The 20,709-nt window shown below is 42.0% G+C and overlaps 1 protein-coding gene, 1 non-coding gene and 1 pseudogene across 25 annotated transcripts in view; 1 reads left to right on the top strand and 2 right to left on the bottom strand.

Moving 5' to 3' along the window:
- The window catches only part of CSNK1G1 (casein kinase 1 gamma 1), a 229,751-nt gene that overhangs the window by 10,935 nt on the left and 198,107 nt on the right, over positions 1–20,709 (top strand). The gene's annotated exons all lie outside the window — the stretch shown is intronic.
- LOC123574995 (small nucleolar RNA SNORA48) lies at positions 4,602–4,734 on the bottom strand. The gene has a single exon (XR_006700166.1). It is a non-coding gene; the product is annotated as a small nucleolar RNA SNORA48 (small nucleolar RNA).
- LOC123574779 (U6 spliceosomal RNA) lies at positions 17,366–17,464 on the bottom strand (annotated as a pseudogene).

Here is a 20,709-nt window from a genome sequence, read left to right as displayed (position 1 = left end):
CAGGGGTTCAAGACCAGCATGGCCAACATGGTGAATCCCCATCTCTACTAAAAATACAAAAATTTGCCGAGTGTGGTGGTGTGCGCCTGTACTCCCAGCTACTCAGGAGCCTGAGGCAGGAGAATCACTTGAACCTGGGAGGCAGAATTTGCAGTGAGCCGAGATCGCACCATTGTACTCCAGTTTGGGCAAAAAGAGCCAACCTATGTCCCAAAATAAACAAATAAATAAAATAAAAACTCATTTCCAAACCCAGGGTCACTTAGGTTTTCTCCTATTTATCTTCAAGAATTTTTTTTATAGTTTTGTATTTTACATTTAGTTTTAAGGTTTTTTTTTTTTTTTGAAAGGCGTAAGGAATATGTGTATATGCATGCACATGGGTGACCAATTATTTTTTTTTAATTTATTTTTTAGTTAGAAAAAAAAAAAAAAAACAACAGAGATGAGGTCTCACTATATTGCCCAGGCTGGTCTTGAATTCCTGGGCTCAAGTGATCTGCCCACCTTGGCCTCCAAAAGTGCTGGGATTGTAAGTGTGAGCCACTGCATCCAGTCATGACCAATTGGTTTATACAGATTTTTTTCTGCTGGGTGCTGTGGCTCACGCCTGTAATCCCAGCACTTTGGGAGGCCTAGGCGGGTGGATCACAAAGTCAGGAGATCAAGACCGTCCTGGCCAACAAGGTGAAACCCTGTCTCTACTAAAAATACAAAAATTAGCTGGGCGTCGTGGCGTGTGCCTGTAGTCCTAGCTACTCGGGAGGCTGAGGCAGGAGAATCGCTTAACCAGGGAGTAGGAGGTTGCTGTGAGCCGAGATCGCACCACTGCACTCCAACCTAGCAACAGAGCGAGACTCCATTTAAAAAAAAAAAAAAAGTTTTTTTTCTATTCTACAAGGGTTAATAAGGATGTTCTATTTATTTATTTATTTATTTATTTATTTGAGACGGAATCTTCCTCTGTCACCCAGGCTCGAGTGCAGTGGCGCGATCTCGGCTCACTGCAAGCTCCACCTCCCAGGTTCACTCCATTCTTCTGCCTCAGCCTCCCGGCTAGCTGGGACTACAGGCGCCCGCCACCGCGCCTGGCTAATTTTTTGTATTTTTGGTAGAGACGGGGTTTCATCGTGTTAGCCAGGATGGTCTTGATCTCCTGACCTCATGATCCGCCCACCTCGGCCTCCCAAAGTGCTAGGATTACAGGGGTGAGCCACCGTGCCCCACCAGGATGTTCTTAAATAAACTAAACCAAATGAAATAATTTGTGGGAGTTGTTTTTAAATGAGAGTTTCCTAACGTTCTCGAATGTAATTAGAAGCATCGTTCAGAGTGTGGTTTTCCCTTTCAAGAAGATTGATTTTAGGTCATTAGGTCTTAATTGACAAGTGCTTAATTATTTCATACATGTATTAGAGTATTAGGAAGTATGAGCTAAATGTGGCACAGTCATGTGACAGTTTCAGGTTGTAAAGGGGCTTGATAGGAGATTTAAATGCAGAAATTTTCTTTTTTTTTTTTTTGAGACAGAGTCTCTCTCTGTGGCCCAGGCTGGAGTGCAGTGGCACGATCTTGGCTCACTGCAGGCTCCGCCTCCCGGGATCACGCCGTTCTCCTGCCTCAGCCTCCCGAGTAGCTGGGACTACTGGCGCCTGCCACCACGCCCGGCTAATTTTTTGTACGTTTTTAGTAGAGACGGGGTTTCACCGTGTTAGCCAGGATGGTCTTGATCTCCTGACTTCGTGATCCGCCCGCCTCGGCCTCGCAAAGTGCTGGGATTACAGGCGTGAGCCACCGCACCCGGCCTAAATGCAGAATTTTCAGGCTCTCACTAAGGATAAGAGCCTTTGCCACTTGGGTTTTATTGTAGTGAAGGATTTCAACTATACAGATTTTTGATCACCCTCTCTAGTGTTTGCTGCTGCTTATTACACTTGTTGAAAACTATCCAGAAGCTTGAGCTGGCAAAAACTGAGTAGGAAGCGCTTCCATGGGTACTGCTGTACTTTCCTGAATATTTTCAATTCTGACTCAGGCTGAGAATCTTGATTCTAAAAGCAATAGAATGCTGTCCTGAGACATTTTATTCTGATGTAGCCTAAGTACGAATTGTTAGCTAGAATCTTCTTTCACTTGGTTTTATAACTGTCCTGTCCTGTATTTCTAGAACAGCTTCTATTTTCTAAAACATTTTAACCTTAATTGGTATCATGACATCTAAATATTCTGGTCATCTAGGGTATGATGCAAGAAATGTTTAATAACTCTTTGGTGAGTTTTGTTTGCTTTTTCACCTAGTTAAATAAGTCAACTCAAGGAACTGTCTGTGTGAAAGCACTTAGATTCTCCAGAGATACATTATCTCCAAATCAATCACTATGAAAGCTCACTTTGTCTTTAATGGGATCCATCTGGTTAATGCTGTGTTTCTTGAGTTTCATAGATTATGAAATCATAAAGCTAAAAGAAAATATGGAGATGGTCTAGTTAGACCCTTTCATTTTACAGCTGAGACTACTTAAGTGCAGAGAGGCTAAGTGACTTGCTCAAGATTGTACAGCTAATTAATGAGTCACACTGGAATTCAGGCCTCCTGACTCCCAGTGTAGTCTTATTTCTGATATAACTGTGCTAATTTTTTCATTGCAGTTAGTGAACAAATTATGGATTTGTAAGAAGTAAATTTTCCAGGAGGTTTAAGTGGACTTAAATTAAGTGTTTCTTACAATTTAAATGTGTGTGTTTCTTTCAGGTACCAGGTGTCACTGGATTTTTATGAGTAAATTTGTTATGTTTCACATTCCAGGTAGAAATCAGCCAATTTAAAAATAATGGTGAAGTTATTATAGCCTATATTTAATGAGCACACATTTGGCTGCATTAAAATGAATCTTAATGTATGCTTTGCACAGTGGAGATAATCTGTTAATATTTAATGCCGTAAAGTAACAATAGAATTCTACTTTCATGTGGTGTATTTATAAAACTAGAGTAGAGTGTTATGTAAAAACTAAAAGTACAGATTAATTTAATATGCATCTGGTGAATTCAGGGCTTGAAGGATGCACATCTGTTGAGAAAACAAATCATAGAACTATTCAGAGTTTCAGCATCTTTAAATATATGTACTTTGATTCTGTTTTAACTGTTTTGAAACAGTCTTTAATGGATTTAGAAAAGGCCATTTGCTCTAAGGAAGCAACTGTGAAGCCACTTACAATGCTATTATTAATTTTATTATTTTTTAAAGCATTTTTATACATTACTATTTTTCTTTCCAGTTTATTTATTGGGGAAGGAGGGGGCTAAATGACTCACCTAACAAAATGAGTTTGTTGCAGAACCATATTTAAAAAGAAAAATATAATTTGCTGAATTCAATAGATTAGAAATATTTTCAGGCTTTGTTAAAATAATACGCCAAAAAATATTTTAAGGCTCTGAATTCTAATTTAAACTCACAATCAGTGAAGAAATAATCAGTTTCTACTGTGTATTCATCACCATGCTAGAGCTGTAGTAATATAGAAATTGAAGATATAGACTAATGTATAGAAGATATATAGTCTATATCTTCAGTTTCAAGTTGAAAGAAACAAGACTTACAATGAAAGGTAGAGAATAACACAGATATGTAATGAAGCAAAAACTTGATCTAATCTGTCAACATTACAGTAATTTACAGGGGAGAAAATCCAGTGAGTATTCACAATTCTGAGAGGAAGGAGATTAAAGTTTAAGTAGTGGATCTCAACTCTGACTGCTCATTAGAATCACTTGGGAAAACTTAATCAAAAATCAGATGAATCAGAATCTTGGGTGAGGTGCACCTGCAGTTTTTAAAAGCTTTCCCAGATGTTTGTAATGTGCAGGCAGTGTTAAGAATTACAGGCTTAAAGGCTGGGTTTGATTTGGAAAAGCAAGAAAGTGTGCTAGGCCAGTGCAGGGTGGGAGAATTGGCCACGGTCTATGAAAAGATTGATCCGGTCAAAGCAGTGTGTGCTAGGTGGGGAGGAAGGAGAAATAAGCCTACAGAGGCAGAATGGGGTCTATTTTAGAAGAGTACTTTTCTTTCTGTCTTTTTTTTGTGTGTGTGAGACGAAGTTTCGCTCTTGTTGCCCAGGCTGGAGTGCAATGGCACAATCTCAGCTCACCACAACCTCCGCCTCCCAGGTTCAAGCGATTCTCCTGCCTTGGCCTCCCAAGTAGCTGGGATTACAGGCATGCGCCACTACGCCCGGCTAATTTTGTATTTTTAGTAGGAATGGGGTTTCTTCATGTTGGTCAGGCTGGTCACGATAGAAGAGTGCTTTTCAAAATGTGGTTTCTTGACTAGCAGCAGCAGCAACTGCGTCTCCTGGAAATTTATTATAAATGCAGATTTTAAGGCCCTGCTCCCATACCTACTGAACTGGGAACTCTGGACAGCAATCTGTATTTTAACAAGCATGCCAGATGATTCTGATGTACACTGAAAGTTTGGAAACTGCTGTTAAGAGAGGATAATGAAAGTTAGACAGAGTAAATTAGATTTGATGTGCTAGTAAGCAGGGATCCATAGAAGATTTTTAATTTTTATTTTTTAATCATTTACTTATTTTCCATGTATCCAAGGCACGAACCAGCCATGGGCACAGACCAAGAGCCAAGCTGGGATAAACAAGGGTTGCTTTGTCCCTGGATGACATGAGATGGTCATCACCACATTAAAGGTTCTTAAGCTAGAGAGTAACAGGAGGTATTTGTATGTATTCAAGGTATATCTGATGGTGATCTGCACAATACTTTGGATTACTAAAAGACATGAATGGAGTGGGCTGGTTGAGGAAATGCAGACATAATCTAGTGGACGTAATCTAGCAGCAGTAAAGGCCTGTTCTAGGAAAGTAGTAGTGAGAAAACATAATAATAGCGATAGCAATTTATTTCGAGTTTACATAACAAGTGGCATGTTAAATGCATTTTATTCTCACAGCGAGCCACTGAAGTGTGGCTATGAATACAGTTTTGCAGATCAGCAAATGATGCAGAGAAAGGAAGGTTACTTCTGAAGTTCACACTGCTGGTATATGGTGGAGCCAGGATGTGAAGCTTAAGAATCTCTGCCTCTAAAGCCTCTTGAAGAAACAGCTAATAATATCTGGAGAGCCATGAGAAAAAGGAAAAGACTTGAGTCTGAAAAGTTTTAATCCTACTTGACAGAGAGCAAGGGGATGTCACTGTCGGAAGGGAAATAGTGCATACAGTGGGTAACGAGGGAAGTCATTTAGCTGGTTGGGAACAAACCATCTTGTAAAAGTGACCATGAGGAATAACCAATGGAAATTTTTGTATAGTACTTTTTCAGTATAAAGTTCGAAGTAACTTTCAATAGTTGAGTTTATAGGTTTTGTTTGTTCTTGCTCATGCTGACTAAATTAGAAGAGTCACCTCATCCCGCTTTTAAAAAGTGTCTTTTAGATTTTGGAGTAAATAGTCTGTGAGTAAATCATGCCCAAGAAGCTTACTGTAATACCACTTTTTCCTCTCTAAGTCTTAAGACAGTTTAAGCCGAGTGTGGTGGCTTATGGAGGATCACTTGAGGCCAGGAGTTCAAGACCAGCTTGGGCAACATAGCAAGACTCTGTCTCTATAAAAAATTAAAAAAATTAGCTGGGTGTCATGGCACAAGCTGGTAGTCTCAGCTACTCAAGAGACTGAGGCAAGAGGATTGCTTGAGCCCAGGACTTTGAGGCTGCAGTGAGATCTGATCATGCCACTGCACTCCATCCTGAGTGACAGGGCAAAACCCTGTCTCTGAAACCAACCAACAAACCAACCAACAAAATAAATAAATGACAGTTTAATAAATATTTCAGGCCAAGCACTATAGCTCACGCCTGTAATCCCAGCACTTTGGGAGACCGAAGCTGGTGGATCACGAGATCAGGAGATCGAAAGCATCCTGGCCAACATGGTGAAACCCCGGCTCTACTAAAAATATAAAAATCAGCTGGACGTGGTGGTGTATGCCTGTAATCCCAGGTACTCAGGAGGCTGAGGCAGGAGAATCGCTTGAACTGGGGAGTCAGAGGTTGCAGTGAGCCGGGATTGCGCCACTGCACTCCAGCCTGGCGACAGAGACTCCGTCTCAAAAAGAAAAAAAAAAATTCAGTGTATTTTGTTTTAATTGGGAGGTGATAAGTGGTAAAATACTTCATGTTTGGGTAATTGCTTTTGTAAGATGCTATCAGAGCATCCTCTTATTTACTGAGGTAAAATTTATATAACAGAAAATTAACCATTGTAAAGTGCACGATTTAGTGGCATTTGGTACATTTTCAATGTTGTACAACCATAAACTCTCTCCAAAATACTTTCATCATCCCAAAGGAAACTTTATTTATTTATTTATTTATTTATTTATTTATTTTCAGTGGCACGATCTCAGCTCACTGCATCTTCTGCCTCCCAGGTTCAAACAATTTTCCTGCCTCAGCCTCCCAAGTTGCCGGGATTACAGGTGCCCGCCACCTAACCTGGCTAAGTTTTGTGTTTTTAGTAGAGGCGAGGTTTCACCATGTTGGCCAGGCTGGTCTTGAACTCCTGACCTCAGGTGATCTGCCCACCTTGGCCTCCCAAAGTGTTGGGATTACAAGTGTGAGTCACCGCACTTGGCCAAAACTTCATACCTATTAAGCAGTTACTCTCTGCTCCTCCCTCCCTGAAACTCCTGCAAAACACTAATCTGATTTCTTTCTGTGTGGGTTTACTCATTCTTTGTATTTCACAGAAGTGGAGTCATATAATATGTGACTTTTTGTGTATATTTCTTTAATTTAGCTTTATGTTTTCTGGGTTCATCCATGTTGTAGCATGTGTAAGTACTTCATTTTAAAAATATATCCTCTGGGATAAGTAATCTCAAAAGTACTTTTTTTTTTTTTTTTTTTGAGACGGAGTCTTGCATTGTTGCTCTGGCTGGAGGGCAATGGCTCCATCTCGGCTCATTGCAACCTCTGCCTCCCGGGTTCAAGCGATTCTCCTGCCTCAGCCTCCTGAATAGCTGGGATTACAGGTGCCTGCCACAACACCCGGCTAGTTTTTTGTATTTTTATTAGAGACGGGGTTTCACTATGCTGGCCAGGCTGGTCTCGAACTCCTAACCTTGTGGTCCACCCGCCTTGGCCTCCCAAAGTGCTGGGATTATAGGTGTGAGCCACTACGCCCAGCCAGTACTTCATTTTTTTAATGGCTGAATAATATTTCATTGTGTAGCTATACTATATTTACCTATTCTTAGACATTTTGGTTTTTCCATCTTTTGGCATTGTGAATAGTGCTGCTATGAACACTGATGTACAAGTTTTTGTTTGAATACCTTTTTTCAGTTGTTTTGGATATGTACCTGGGTTGTGCAGTATTTCTTTTACCTTTTATTTTTAAAGGAACTGCCAAATTGTTTTCAACCCTGGGTGTACCAAATTACACTCCCACCAGCAGTGTAGAGGGTTCTAATTTCATCCTTTTTTTTTTTTCTGAGACAGAGTCATGCTCTGTTGCCCTGGAGTGCAGTGGTGTGATCTCAGCTCACTACAACCTCCACCTTCCAGCTTCGAGTGATTCTTGTGCCTCAGCTTCCTGAGTAGCTGAGATAACAGGCGCATGCCACCATGCCTGGCCTTTTTTTTTTTTTTTTGAGACGGAGTCTCACTCTGTAGCCCAGACTGGAGTGCATGGCGTGGTCTTGGTTCCCTTCAATCTCCGCCTCCTGGGTTTAAGCAGCTCCCCTGCCTCAGCCTCCTGAGTAGCTAGGACTACAGGTACGTGCCACCATGCCTGGCTAATTTTTGTATTTTTAGTAGAGATGGGGTTTCAGTATGTTGGCCAGGCTAGTCTCGAACTCCTGACCTTGTGATCTGCCTGCCTTGGCCTCTCAAAGTGCTGGGATTACAGATGTGAGTGAGCACACCCAGCTGCCTGGCTAATTCTTTGTATTTTTAGTAGAGGTGGGGTTTCATCATGTTGATCAGGCTAGTCTCGAACTTCTGACCTCAAATTATCCACCTGCCTCAGCCTCTCGAAGTGCAGGCCACTGCGCCTGGCCTAATTTCTCCATGCCCTCAGCAACATTTGTTATTTATTTATTTATTTGTTTGTTTATTTATTGAGATGGAGTTTTGCTCTTATTGCCCAGGCTGGAGTGCAATGGCGTGATCTTGGCTCACTGCAACCTTTGCCTCCCGGGTTCAAGCAGTTCTCCTGCCTCAGCCTCTCAAGTAGCTGGGATTACAGGCGCATGCCACCACACCCGACCGATTTTTTGTATTTTTAATAGAGACGGGGTTTCACCATGTTGGCCAGGCTGGTCTTGAACTCTTGACCTCAGGTGATCCACTCACCTTGACCTCCTCCAGTGCTGGGATTACAGGCATGAGTCACTGCGCCCAACCTTATTTATTTATTTGAGACAAGGTCTCACTCTGTAGCCTAGGCTGGAGTTCAGTGGTGTGATCTCGGCTCACTGCAGCCTCTGCCTCCCAGGCTCAAGCTATTCTCCCACCTTAGCCTCCTGAGTAGCTGGGACTACAGACATATGCTACCACACCTGGCTGATTTTTTGTGTTTTTGGCGGTGATGGGGTTTCACCGTGTTGCCTAGGGTGGTCTCGAACTCCTTGGCTCAAGTGATCTGTCCTCAGCCTCCTAAAGTGCTGGGATCACAGGTGAGCCACTACACCCAGACTTATTTTTATTTTTAGTTATAGCCAACCTAATGGGTGTGAAGTGGTCTCTCATTGTAATTTTTTTTTTTTTTTTTTTTTTTTGAGACGAGTCTCGCTCTGCCGCCCAGGCTGGAGTGCAGTGGCCCGATCTCAGCTCACTGCAAGCTCCGCCTCCCGGGTTCACGCCATTCTCCTGCCTCAGCCTCCCGAGTAGCTGGGACTACAGGCGCCCACCACCTCGTCCAGCTAGTTTGTTTGTATTTTTTAGTAGAGACGGGGTTTCACCGTATTAGCCAGGATGGTCTCGATCTCCTGACCTCGTGATCCGCCCGTCTCGGCCTCCCAAAGTGCTGGGATTACAGGCTTGAGCCACCGCACCCGGCCTCTCATTGTAATTTTTTTTTTTTTTTTTTTTTTTTTTTTGAGACGGAGTCTCGCTGTGTCTCCCAGGCTGGAGTGCAGTGGCGTGATCTCGGCTCACTGCAAGCTCCGCCTCCCGGGTTCACGCCATTCTCCCGCCTCAGCCTCCCAAGTAGCTGAGACTACAGGCGCCCGCCACCACGCCCGGCTAGTTTTTTGTATTTTTAGTAGAGACGGGGTTTCACCATGTTAGCCAGGATAGTCTCGATCTCCTGACCTCGTGATCCACCCGCCTCGGCCTCCCAAAGTGCTGGGATTACAGGCTTGAGCCACCGCGCCCGGCCTCTCATTGTAATTTTGATTTACATTTCCCTAATTACTATATGGGCGCAGTGGCTCACGCTTGTAATCCCAGCACTTTGGGAGGCCAAGGTAGGCAGATCACGATGTCAGGAGTTTGAGACTAGCCTGGCCAATATGGTGAAACCTGGTCTGTACTAAAAATACAAAAAATTAGCTGGGCGTGGTGGCGCGTGCCTGTAGTCTCAGCTACTCAGGAGGCTGAGGCAGGAGAATTGCTTGAACCCGAGAGATGGAGATTGCAGTTAGCCGAGATTGTGCCACTGCACTCAGGCCTGGGTGATGAAAAACAAAAAAAAAAAAGTTAGTATCGTTTCTTGTGCTTATTAGCCACATACATATATACACATATATATTTGGTGAAAAATCTATTCAAGTTTTTTGCTCATTTTTTATAGCAAGTTTTTAGTTTGTTTATAACTTATCAGATTTCACATTTTAAGTAGATATTTATTTATTTATTTTGAGATGGAGTCTCGCCGTGTCTCCCAGGCTGGAGTGCAATGGCACCATCTTGGCTCACTGCAACCTCCACCTCCTGGGTTCAAGCGACTCTCCTACCTCAGCCTCCCAAGTAGCTGGGATTACAGGTGCACGCCACCACACCCAGCTAAATTTTTGTATCTTTAGTAGAGATTCGGTTTCACCATGTTGGCCAGGCTGGTCTTGCACTCCCGAGCTCATGATCTGCCCACCTCAGCCTCCCAAGGTGCTGGAATTACAGGCGTGAGCCACCGTGCCTGGCCGAAGTAGACATTTATTAAATGTAACTCTCTGCCTTTAATTTCCATATTTTCTAAATGATTACTGCATAGATTCACAGAACAATTCCTTTTCTTTCTGTGCTTGCTTTAAAAAAATTATGGTAACCTGGGCGGGTGCAGTGGCTCATGCCTGTAATCCCAGCACTTCGGGAGGCCGAGGTGGGAGGATCATGAGGTCAGGAGATTGAGACCACCCTGGTTAACAAGGTGAAACCCTGTCACTACTAAAAATACAAAAAATTAACCAGGCATGGTGGCATGCGCCTGTGTTCCCAGCTACTTGGGAGGCTGAGGCAGGAGAATCGCTTGAACCCGGGAGGCGGAGGTTGCAGTGAGCCGAGATTGCACCACTGCACTCCAGCCTGGGCGACAGAGCGAGACTGTCTCAAAAAAAACAAACCAAAAACCAAAAAACAACAAAAAAATTACGGTAAGCTATAAATAACATAAAATGTACCATTTTAACAGTTTTTAATACCACAGAACTGTACGATTAAGTACATTCACATTGTGCGGCTATCACTACCATTTATCTCCAGAACGTATTCGTCTCCCCCAACTGCAACTCTGTTGAACGTGAGTGTAGAAATAACTTTTTGAGCCCCTGCTTTCATTTCTTTTGAGTATATACCCAGAAGTGGAATTGATGGATCATATGGCAAATTTATGTTTAATTTTTTGAGTAATCATCATACCATTTCTTGTTTTATAAGCGTTTATTCCATTATGTTTACCTAATGTATTGTTCTTTTTCTTTTTCTTTTTTTTTTTTTGAGACAGAGTCTTCCTCTGTCGCCCAAGCTGGAGTGCAGTGGTACGATCTCCCTCCCAGTTCAAGTGATCCTCGCACCTCAACCCCCACAAGTAGTTGGGACTACAGGCATGCGCAACCACACCCAGCTAAATTTTTTTGTATTTTTAGTAAAGACAGGGTTTCACCATCTTGGTCAGGCTGGTCTTGCACTCCTGACCTCAAATGGTCTGTCCGTTTCGGCCTCACATATTGCCGTGATTACAGGTGTGAGCCACCGCACCCGGCTGTATTATTTTTCTGTAGTTTACTTATGTTATTTACATTATTTATACAAACTGTGATATTAGAGAACGCTAGATTTAAAGTTATTTCCCTGTTAACTGTTTTTATAGACTGTGAATACTAGGTGTTTACTTAGGTAAGAACTTTAAGATTAAATTTTTTTTTTTTTTTTTTTGGCTCACAACTCAGGATTTAGCTGTTTTCATTAAATCGAGAATATTACATGCCTTAGTTATCAAAAATTACACAAACAGCCAGGTGCAGTTGCTCACGTCTGTAATCCCAGCACTTTGGGAAATGAAAGCAGGAGATTGCTTGGGCCCAGTAGTTTGGGGCCAGTCTGGGTAACATAGTGAGACCCCACCTTTACAAAAAATTTTAAAAATTAGGCCGGGTGCAGTGGCTAACGCCTGTAATCCCAACCCTTTGGGAGTCTGAGGCAGGTGGGTCACATGAGACCAGCGTGAGTAATATGGCAAAACCTCATCTCTACCAAAAATACAAAAATTAGCCAGGCGTGGTGATGCACGTCTGTAATCCCAGCTACTTGGGAGATTGAGGCATGAGAATCGCTTCAACCTGGGAGATAGAGATCGCAGTGAGCTGAGATCACACACTACACTCCAGCCTGGGCAACAGATCAAGACTCTGTTTCAAAAAAAAGAAAAAATAAATAAAATATTAGCTTGGCATGGTGGCACATGCCTGTAGTCCCAGCTATTCAAGGAGGCTGAGGTGAGAGGATTGCTTGAGCCCAGGAGGTCAAGCCTGCAGTGAGCCGTGATCATGCCACTGCACTCCAGCTTGAGTGACAGAGTGAGATCCTGTCTCAAAAGCAAAATAACAATAATACTGGGACAGGCCTGTAATCCCAGTAGTTTGGGAGGCTGAGGTGGGCGGATCACGAGGTCAAGAGTTCAAGACCAGCCTGGCCAACATGGTGAAACCCCATCTCTACGAAGAATACAAAGATTAGCCAGGCGTGGTGACACGTGCCTGTAATCCTAGCTACTCAGGAAGCTGAGGCAGGAGAATCGCTCGAACCTGGGAGGTGGAGGCTGCAGTGAGCTGAGAGAGCGCCACTGTACTCCAGCCTGGGCAGCAGAACAAGACTCTGTCTCGAGAAAAAAAGAAATAATGATACTACACAAAGATTACTCAGTTTTGAGTTGGGTTTATGGTTTTATAATGTTCATGCCAAACCTCATCATCATAAAATACCTAGCAGAGATAAATATGAAACTGTTTGATCAGTAAATTTAGACAAAAGTGTTTGCTGACAATTCTGAAGACATTTGAAATTTTATTTAACCAATAATTTTAAAGCCAGTGTTTTTATTAAAAACTTATGTCTTGTGAACTTGAAAATCATTTGAGCTTATATACTTAATTTACAAGTACTCCTTTACTGGTAAGACAGTTTGGTACCTTGTGACCAAAACACATAACAACATACATGTATATATACGTACATACATACATATACACAAAGATACTATAGCTGTTGCTTCAGAACTCTATCCCTGAGATATAAATACAAACTTACGAGCTTACAAAAAAAAAAGTTGGATCCAAACAGTGGTTTTTATCTCAGCATCAGCAGAAAAATAACAGCAGATCTAAAGCAGGCAGTAAAGAAAATAGAAAAATATGCTGGGTGGCTCATGCCTGTAATCACAGCACTTTGGGAGGCTAAGGTGGGTGGATCCCTTGAGCCCAGGAGTTTGAGACCAGCCTTGGCAACATGGTGAAACCCCGTCACTACAAAAAAAACACAAAAATTAGCCATGTGTGGTGATGCATGCCTGTAGTCCCATCTACTCAGGAAGCTGAGTGAGAGGGTCCCCAGATCCTGGGTAGTGGAAGTTGTGGTGAGCCAAGATGGCACCACTGCACCCCAGCCTGGGTGACAGATTGATACCCTGTTTCAAAAAAAGAAAAAGACAACTTAGGAGCTCTGTAGTTGCAGGTTGACCTTTGGACTCTGAGTTTTCTTTTCTTTTTCTCTCTCTCTCTTTTTTTTTTTTTTTTGAGTTGGAGTCTCACTGTGACTTAACTTTTGTATGCAGTGAAGATAAAGGTCCAAGGCCGGTGTGGTGGCTCATGCCTGTAATCCTAGTACTTTGGTAGGCCAAGGCGGGCAGATCACTTGAGGTCAGGAGGTTGAGACCAGCATAACAATATGGCGAAACTCCGTCCCTACTAAAAACACAAAACTTAGTTGGGCATGGTTGCATTCACCTGTAATCCTAGCTACTCGGGAGGTTGAGGAACGAAAGTCACTTGAACCAGAGGTGGAGGTTGTAGTGAGCCAAGACTGCACCACTGCACTCCAGCCTAGGCAACAGAGTAAGACTGTCTCAAAAAAAAAGATAGAAGTCAATTTTTTTTTTCATGTGGGTTTCCATTTGTTGAAGAGACCATTCTTTCCCTGATGAATGCTCTTGACACCCTTGTTGAAAATCATTTGATCATAGATGTATGGGTTTCCTTCTGGACACTCAGTTCTGTTTCATTGATCTGTATGTCTGTCCTTTTGCCAGCACCAGACAATTGCAATTATTATAGCTTTGTAGTAATTTTGAAATCAGGAAGTGAATCTTCCAATTTTATTTTTCTTTTTGAAGATTGTTTTGGCTGATAAAATTTTATACTTATTGCCCTGTTGTTTGCAGTATTCATTGACAAGGAATTTATTTACATTTTCAAATGACATTGTACTTTATGGGTTTGTGTGGGTACCCTTTAACTGGATACCCAGTTTCTTCCTCCCGTCCGTTATGATGTTTTTGTGATTCATTTCGCTTACCTACAACCTGTAATCATCCAATACATTGCTATTATTTTGAAGAAATTGTTACCTAAACAATTTAGACTAAGAAAAGTAAGATTTGATTGTACCTTCATTTCTTCCTTCTCTTTTTTTTTTTTTTTTTTTTTTGAGACGGAGTTTTGCTCTGTCGCCCAGGCTGGAGTGCAGTGGCCGGATCTCAGCTCACTGCAAGCTCCGCCTCCTGGGTTTACGCCATTCTCCTGCCTCAGCCTCCTGAGTAGCTGGGACTACAGGCGCCCATCACCTTGCCCGGCTAGTTTTTTGTATTTTTTAGTAGAGACAGGGTTTCACCGTGTTAGCCAGGATGGTCTCGATCTCCTGACCTCGTGATCCGCCCGTCTCAGCCTCCCAAAGTGCTGGGATTACAGTTTGAGCCACCGTGCCCGGCCCAAATTTTTTATCTATACTTTCTTCCTCTCTGAAGAACTTCCTTTGACATTTCTTGTAAGGCAGGTCTACTGGCAACAAATTCTCACAGTTCTTGTTTATCTGAGAAGGTCTTTATTTCTTCTTCACTTTTGAAGGATAATGCTATCGGATACCAAATTCTAGTTTGGTGGGTTTTTTTCTTTCTTTCAACACTTTATTTGTTTTATTTTTTTTGAGACAGAGTCTCACTCTGTCCCCGGAGGCATGAGTGCAGTGGCGTGACCTTAGCACACTGCAACTTCTACCTCCCGAGTTCAAGCGATTTTCCTGCCTCAGCCTCTCGAGTAGCTGGGATTACAGCCACCCACCACCATGCCTGGCTAATTTTTGTATTTTTAGTGGAGATGGAGTTTCTCCATGTTGACCCGGCTGGTCTCGAACTCCTGGACTCAAGTGACCCACCTATCTAGGCCTCCCAAAGTGCTGGGATTACAAGCATGAGCCGCCGTGCCTGGCCATCTTTCATCAGTTTAAATAGTTAATTCCACTGTCTTCTTGCTTGTAGGTTTTGTGAAAAAAAATAAGGTCTCTAGCAGTAGGCTTTTACTCCTGGGCTTTTTTTTTTCCTGGAAAGCTTTGATTCTTTGTATCTGCTTCTCTCTCCAGCTTATAGGGCAGTGGCTTGCCCTGTGACCTAAGTTCTCTGATGGACCTGAGAGGGTTCTTGTTTTTCAGATTTTTCATTTTTGTTTGTTTATTTTCCTTGTGAGGATGGTATTGACAGCTTCTAAGCCCTTTACATCTTGGAGGAGAAGTCTCCATATGAATTTTAGGAACAGCTTTTCCATTTCTGCAACAAAGACCATTGAGATTTTGAAAGGGATTGCACTGAATCTGTGGACCAGTTTGTGTAATATTGCTGTCATAACAATACTGTTTCCCCGAATCCATGAACATAGGGCGTCTTTTTTTCTTTTTTTTTTTTTTGAGACGGAGTCTCGCTCTGTAGCCCAGGCTGGAGTGCAGTGGCCGGATCTCAGCTCACTGCAAGCTCCGCCTCTCGGGTTCACGCCATTCTCCGGCCTCAGCCTCCCGAGTAGCTGGAACTACAGGCACTGCCACCTCGCCCGGCTATTTTTTGTATTTCTTAGTAGAGACGGGGTTTCACCGTGTTAGCCAGGATGGTCTCGATCTCCTGACCTCGTGATCCGCCCATCTCGGCCTCCCAAAGTGCTGGGATTACAGGCTTGAGCCACCGCGCCCGGCCGGGCGTCTTTTTATCATGTAATTTCTTTCACCAATGTTTGCTAGTTTTCAGTGTACAACTCTTATCCCTCCTTGGATAAATTTATTTCTAAGTATGTGGGCAGGATGTGGTGCTTTATACGTGTAATGTTATTCTTTTTGATGCTATTGTAAATGGAATTGTTTTGGTTTCATTTTCAGATTGTACATTACTAGTATATATGAAGATACACACAGACATAAAATTGATTCTGTACTGAATTTATATATTAGCTCTAATAGCTCGTGTGTGCGTATTTAGGTTTTCCATATATAGGATGTAGTCATCTGCAAATAGAGAATTTTAGTGTTTCCTTTCCAATATGGATGGCTGTTAAATCTTTTTCTTCCCTAATTGCTCTGACTAGAACTTGCATTACAGTGTGGAATAGAAATGGCAAAAGAAGGCATCTTGTTTTGTTCCTGATCTTAAGAGGAAAGCTTTCAGTCTTTCAGGATTAAATATAATGTTAACAGTGTGTTTTTTATGAAATCTTTTTGTCATGTTGAAGAAGTTCCTTTCTATATATAGTTTGAGTGATTTTATCAGGAAAGGGTATTGGATTTCGTCAAATGCTTTTTTCTTTTTGCATCAATTGAGATGGCCATATGATTATGATTTTTCTCCTTCATTCAATTAGTGTAGTGGGCCAGGTGCAGTGGCTCACACTTGTAAGGCCAAGGCAGGAGGATCACTCGAGCCCAGGAGTTTGAGACCAGCTTGGGCAGCAAGGGGAGACCCCATCTCATTAAAAAACAAAAACAAAAAAACCCAGTATTACTTGATTTTCATAAAGTGAGCCACCCTGGCATCCCTGGGATAATTCCCAGTTTGTTGTAATATATAATCCTCTTAATATACGGCTGGATTAGATTTGCTAGTAGTTTGTTTAGGATCTTTTACATCTGTGTTTGTAAGGCATATTCTGTCTATAATTTTCTTGTGATATTTTTGCCTGATAGTAAGGTATCCTGCCTTCATAGAGTGAGTTAGTATTCTCGCCTCTCTTTTTTTTTTTTTTTTAAATACTTTAAGTTCTAGGGTACATGTGCACAATGTGCAGGTTTGATACATAGGTATACATGTGCCATGTTGGTTTGCTGCACCCATCAATTTGTCAGTTACATTAGATATTTCTCCTAATGCTATCCCTCCCCCGACAGGCCCTGGTGTATGATGTTCCCCACCCTGTGTCCAAGTGATCTCATTGTTCAATTCCCACCTATGAGTGAGAACATGTCTCGACTGAGGAGGATTGGTGTTAATTATTCTTTAAATGTTTAGTAAGGCCGAGTGTGGTGGCTCACTTCTGTAATCCCAACACATAGGCAGAGGCAGGAGGATCATTTGGGGCCATGAGTTTTGAGGCTAGCCAGTGCAACATAGAGAGACCTTATCTCTACTAAGAAAATTAAATATAAAAATAGTTAGCTGGGCCTGGCAGCAGCATCTGTAGTTCCAACTACTTGGGAGGCTGAGGTGGGAGGATTGCTTGAGCCAGGGGTTCAAGGTTGCGGTGATCTGTAATGGTGCCACTGAACCCTAGCCTGGGTTACAGAGTGAAACCTTGTCTTAAAATAAAAAGAAAAATGTTTGGTAGAACCTGTAAAGCCTTGTGCTCTTGGGCTTTTCTATTTTTTTTCTTTTAATTAAAAAAAATGTGGAACGCTTCACAAGTTTATGTGTCATCCTTGCACAGAGGCCATGCTAATCTCTGTTGCAGTTTTAATATATATGTTGCCGAAGTGAGCTTGGGCTTTTCTTTTTGAGGAGGTTTTTGACTATTTATTCAATCTAAGATTTGTTTAGATTTTCTGTCTTCTTGAATCAGTTTTGCTACTTTGTGTATTTCTAGGACTCTGTCTATATCACCTAGATTATCTAATCTGTTGGTGTACAAATTATTAATAGTATTCTGATTCTTTTCATTTTTAAGGTATGCAGAATTGTCTCTACTTTCTGAAGTTAGTAATTTGAGTGCTTTTTTAAAATCTTGGTCAGTCTAGCTAAATGTTTATCAATTTTGTTGATCTTTTCAAAAAAAACAGCCACTGCACGCCAGCCTGGGTGACAGAGTGAGACTCTGTCTCAAAAAAAAGGAAAGAAGGAAAGAAAAGTCTGTCCACATCTCTGCCACCCATGTGGACAATCTGTGGTTGCTTGTCATCACCATCATTCCTGACTCTGAATTTATATGCTACCAATAAGCATTCATTTTTGCCCAGGTAGTCCTGTAGCATTTCCCTAATGTTTTCATCTGTAGTTTCATAGTTTTGGGTCTTACACTTACATTTAAGCCTTTAATCCATTTTGAGTTGACTTTTGCCTGTGGCGAAAAACAGGAATATGGTTTCATTCTTCTGCATATGGATATCCAGTTTTCCCAGCACCATTTATTTTATATTGATTGATTGATTTGTTTTTTGAGATGGGGTCTCACTCTGTTGTCCAAGCTGGAGTGAGTGGCGTGATCATAGCTCGCGGCAGCCTCGACCTCCTAGGCTCAAGTGATCCTCCGGCCTTAGATAAAGTGCTGGGATTACAGATGTGAGCCACCACGCCTGGTCTGTGTTTATTTATTTATTGAGATGGAGTCTTGCTCTGTCACCATGCTGGAGTGCAGTGGTGTGATCTTGGCTCACTGCAGCCTCTGCCTCCCAGATTCAAGCAATTCTCCTGCCTCAGCCTCCCAAGTAGCTGGGACTACAAGTGCGTGCCACCACACCCAGCTAATTTTTGTATTTTTAGTAGAGACGGCATTTTACCATGTTAGCCAGGATGGTCTTGATCTCCTGACCTCGTGATCCGTCCGCCTCAGCCTCCCAAGGTACTGGGATTACAGGCGTGAGCTACCACACCTGTCTGTTTTTGTTACATTTACCCTTTTGAAGTCTGAGAGTTTTTCCCAATTTTTTATCTAGGGTTTTTCTAGTTTCATGTCTTAAATTTAGGTCTTTAAACCATCTTGAGTTTTGTATCTGGTGAGAGGTATGAGTCCAGTTTATTTTTACGCGTTTAGCTACCTGATTTTCCCAGTACTATTTATTGAATAGGGTGTTCTTTTCCCAGTGTGTATTTTTGTTGACTTTGTTGAAGATCAGTTGGATCTAGGTAGGTGGCTTTATTTCTAGATTCTCTATTCCATTTCTTTGAACTACATGCTTATTTTTATGCCAGTACCACGCTGTTTTGGTTACTATTGCCTTGAAGTATAATTTGAAGTCAGGTAGTGTGATGTGTCCCAGCTTTGTTCTTTTTGCTTAGGATTGCTTTAGTTATTTGGGCTCTGTTTTAGTTTCATATGAATTTTAGGATATTTTTTCTAATTCTGTAAAAAATGATGGTAATTTGATAGGGATTGTGTTGAATCTGGTTAATTGCTTTGGGAAGTATGGTCATTTTAATGATATGATTCTTCCGGTCTGTGAGCATGGGATGTATTTCCATTTGTTTGTGTCATCTGTGATTTCTTTCATCAGTGTTTTCTAGTTGTCCTTATAGACGTCTTTCACGTCCTTGGTTAAATGTATTCCTATGTATTTTATTGTTTTTTTAGCTATTATAAATGGGATTGCCTTCTCGATTTTTGTCCTCCACTAGATTGTTATTAGTGTATAGAAATGCTACTGATTTCTGCATGTTAAATTTGTATCCTGAAACTTTACCAAATTCATTTATCAATTATAAAAGTGTTTTTTCTGGAGTCTTTAGAGTTTTCTGGATATAAGATTATATCAGCGAACAGGGAGAGCTTAACTTCCTGTTTTCCAATTTCGATGCTTTTTTTTTTCTTGCCTGATTTCTTACTATGGTGAATAGAAGTGAAAATGGGCATCCTTGTCTTGTTTCAGTTCATAGAGGAATTGCTTTCAGCTTTTCCCCATTAAATATAATGTTGACTGTGGGTTTGTCATATATGGCCTTTATTATGTTGAGGTATTTTTTTTTTGTGCCAAGTTTGTTGACTTTTATCATGAAGTGATGCTTAATTTTATCAAATGATTTTCTGTATCCCTTGAGATGATCAGATAGGTTTTGTCTTTCATTCTGTTTATGTGATATATCACATTTTATTGATGCATCCTTCTAGCACCCTTTAAAAAAAAAAAAAAAAGATGGGTTGTCACTTTGTTGCCCAGGCTGAAATGCAGTGGCATGATCATAGCTCACTACAGCCTCTGAACGCCTAGGCTCAAGGGATCCTCTTTCTTCAAACTCCCAAGTAGCCAAGATTACAGGGAATAGTCATATTAACCATGCTAGCTAATTTTTTTTGTTTGTTTGTTTTGTTTTTTTTTTTTTTTGAGACGGAGTCTCGCTCTGTCGCCCAGGCTGGAGTGCAGTGGCCCAATCTCAGCTCACTGCAAGCTCCGCCTCCCGGGTTCCCGCCATTCTCCTGCCTCAGCCTCCCGAGTAGCTGGGACTACAGGCGCCCACCACCTCGCCCGGTTAGTTTTTTGTATTTTTTAGTAGAGACGGGGTTTCACCGTGTTAGCCAGGATGGTCTCGATCCCCTGACCTTGTGATCCGCCCGTCTCGGCCTCCCAAAGTGCTGAGATTACAGGCTTGAGCCACCGCGCCCGGCCCATGCTAGCTAATTTAAAAAACTTTTTATACAGATGAGGGTCTCACTGTGTTACTCAGGCTGTTCTCAAACTCTTTCGTTTTTTTTTTTTTTTGAGACAGTCTCACTCTTACCGAGGATGGAGCGCGGTGGTGCAATCTTGGCTCACTACAACCTCCACCTCCTGGGTTCAAGCAATTCTCCTGCCTCAGCCTCCTGAGTACCTGGGACTATAGGCACGTGCCACCATGCCTGGCTAATTTTTGTATTTTCAGTAGAGACAGAGTTTCACTATGCTGGCCAGGCTGGTCTTGAATTCCTTACCTCATGATCCACTCACCTCGCTTCCCAAAGTGCTACGATTACAGGCGTGAGCCACCATTCTGGCTCGAACTCTTGACCTCAAGCAGTCCTCCTTGGCCTTCCAAAGTGTT

This window comes from Macaca fascicularis, chromosome 7, assembly GCF_037993035.2.
Source record: "Macaca fascicularis isolate 582-1 chromosome 7, T2T-MFA8v1.1".
Classification (NCBI taxonomy): Eukaryota; Metazoa; Chordata; class Mammalia; order Primates; family Cercopithecidae; genus Macaca; species Macaca fascicularis.
The sequence above is the reverse complement of the archived record's forward strand: the minus strand, read 5'-3'. Positions and strand labels throughout refer to the sequence as shown.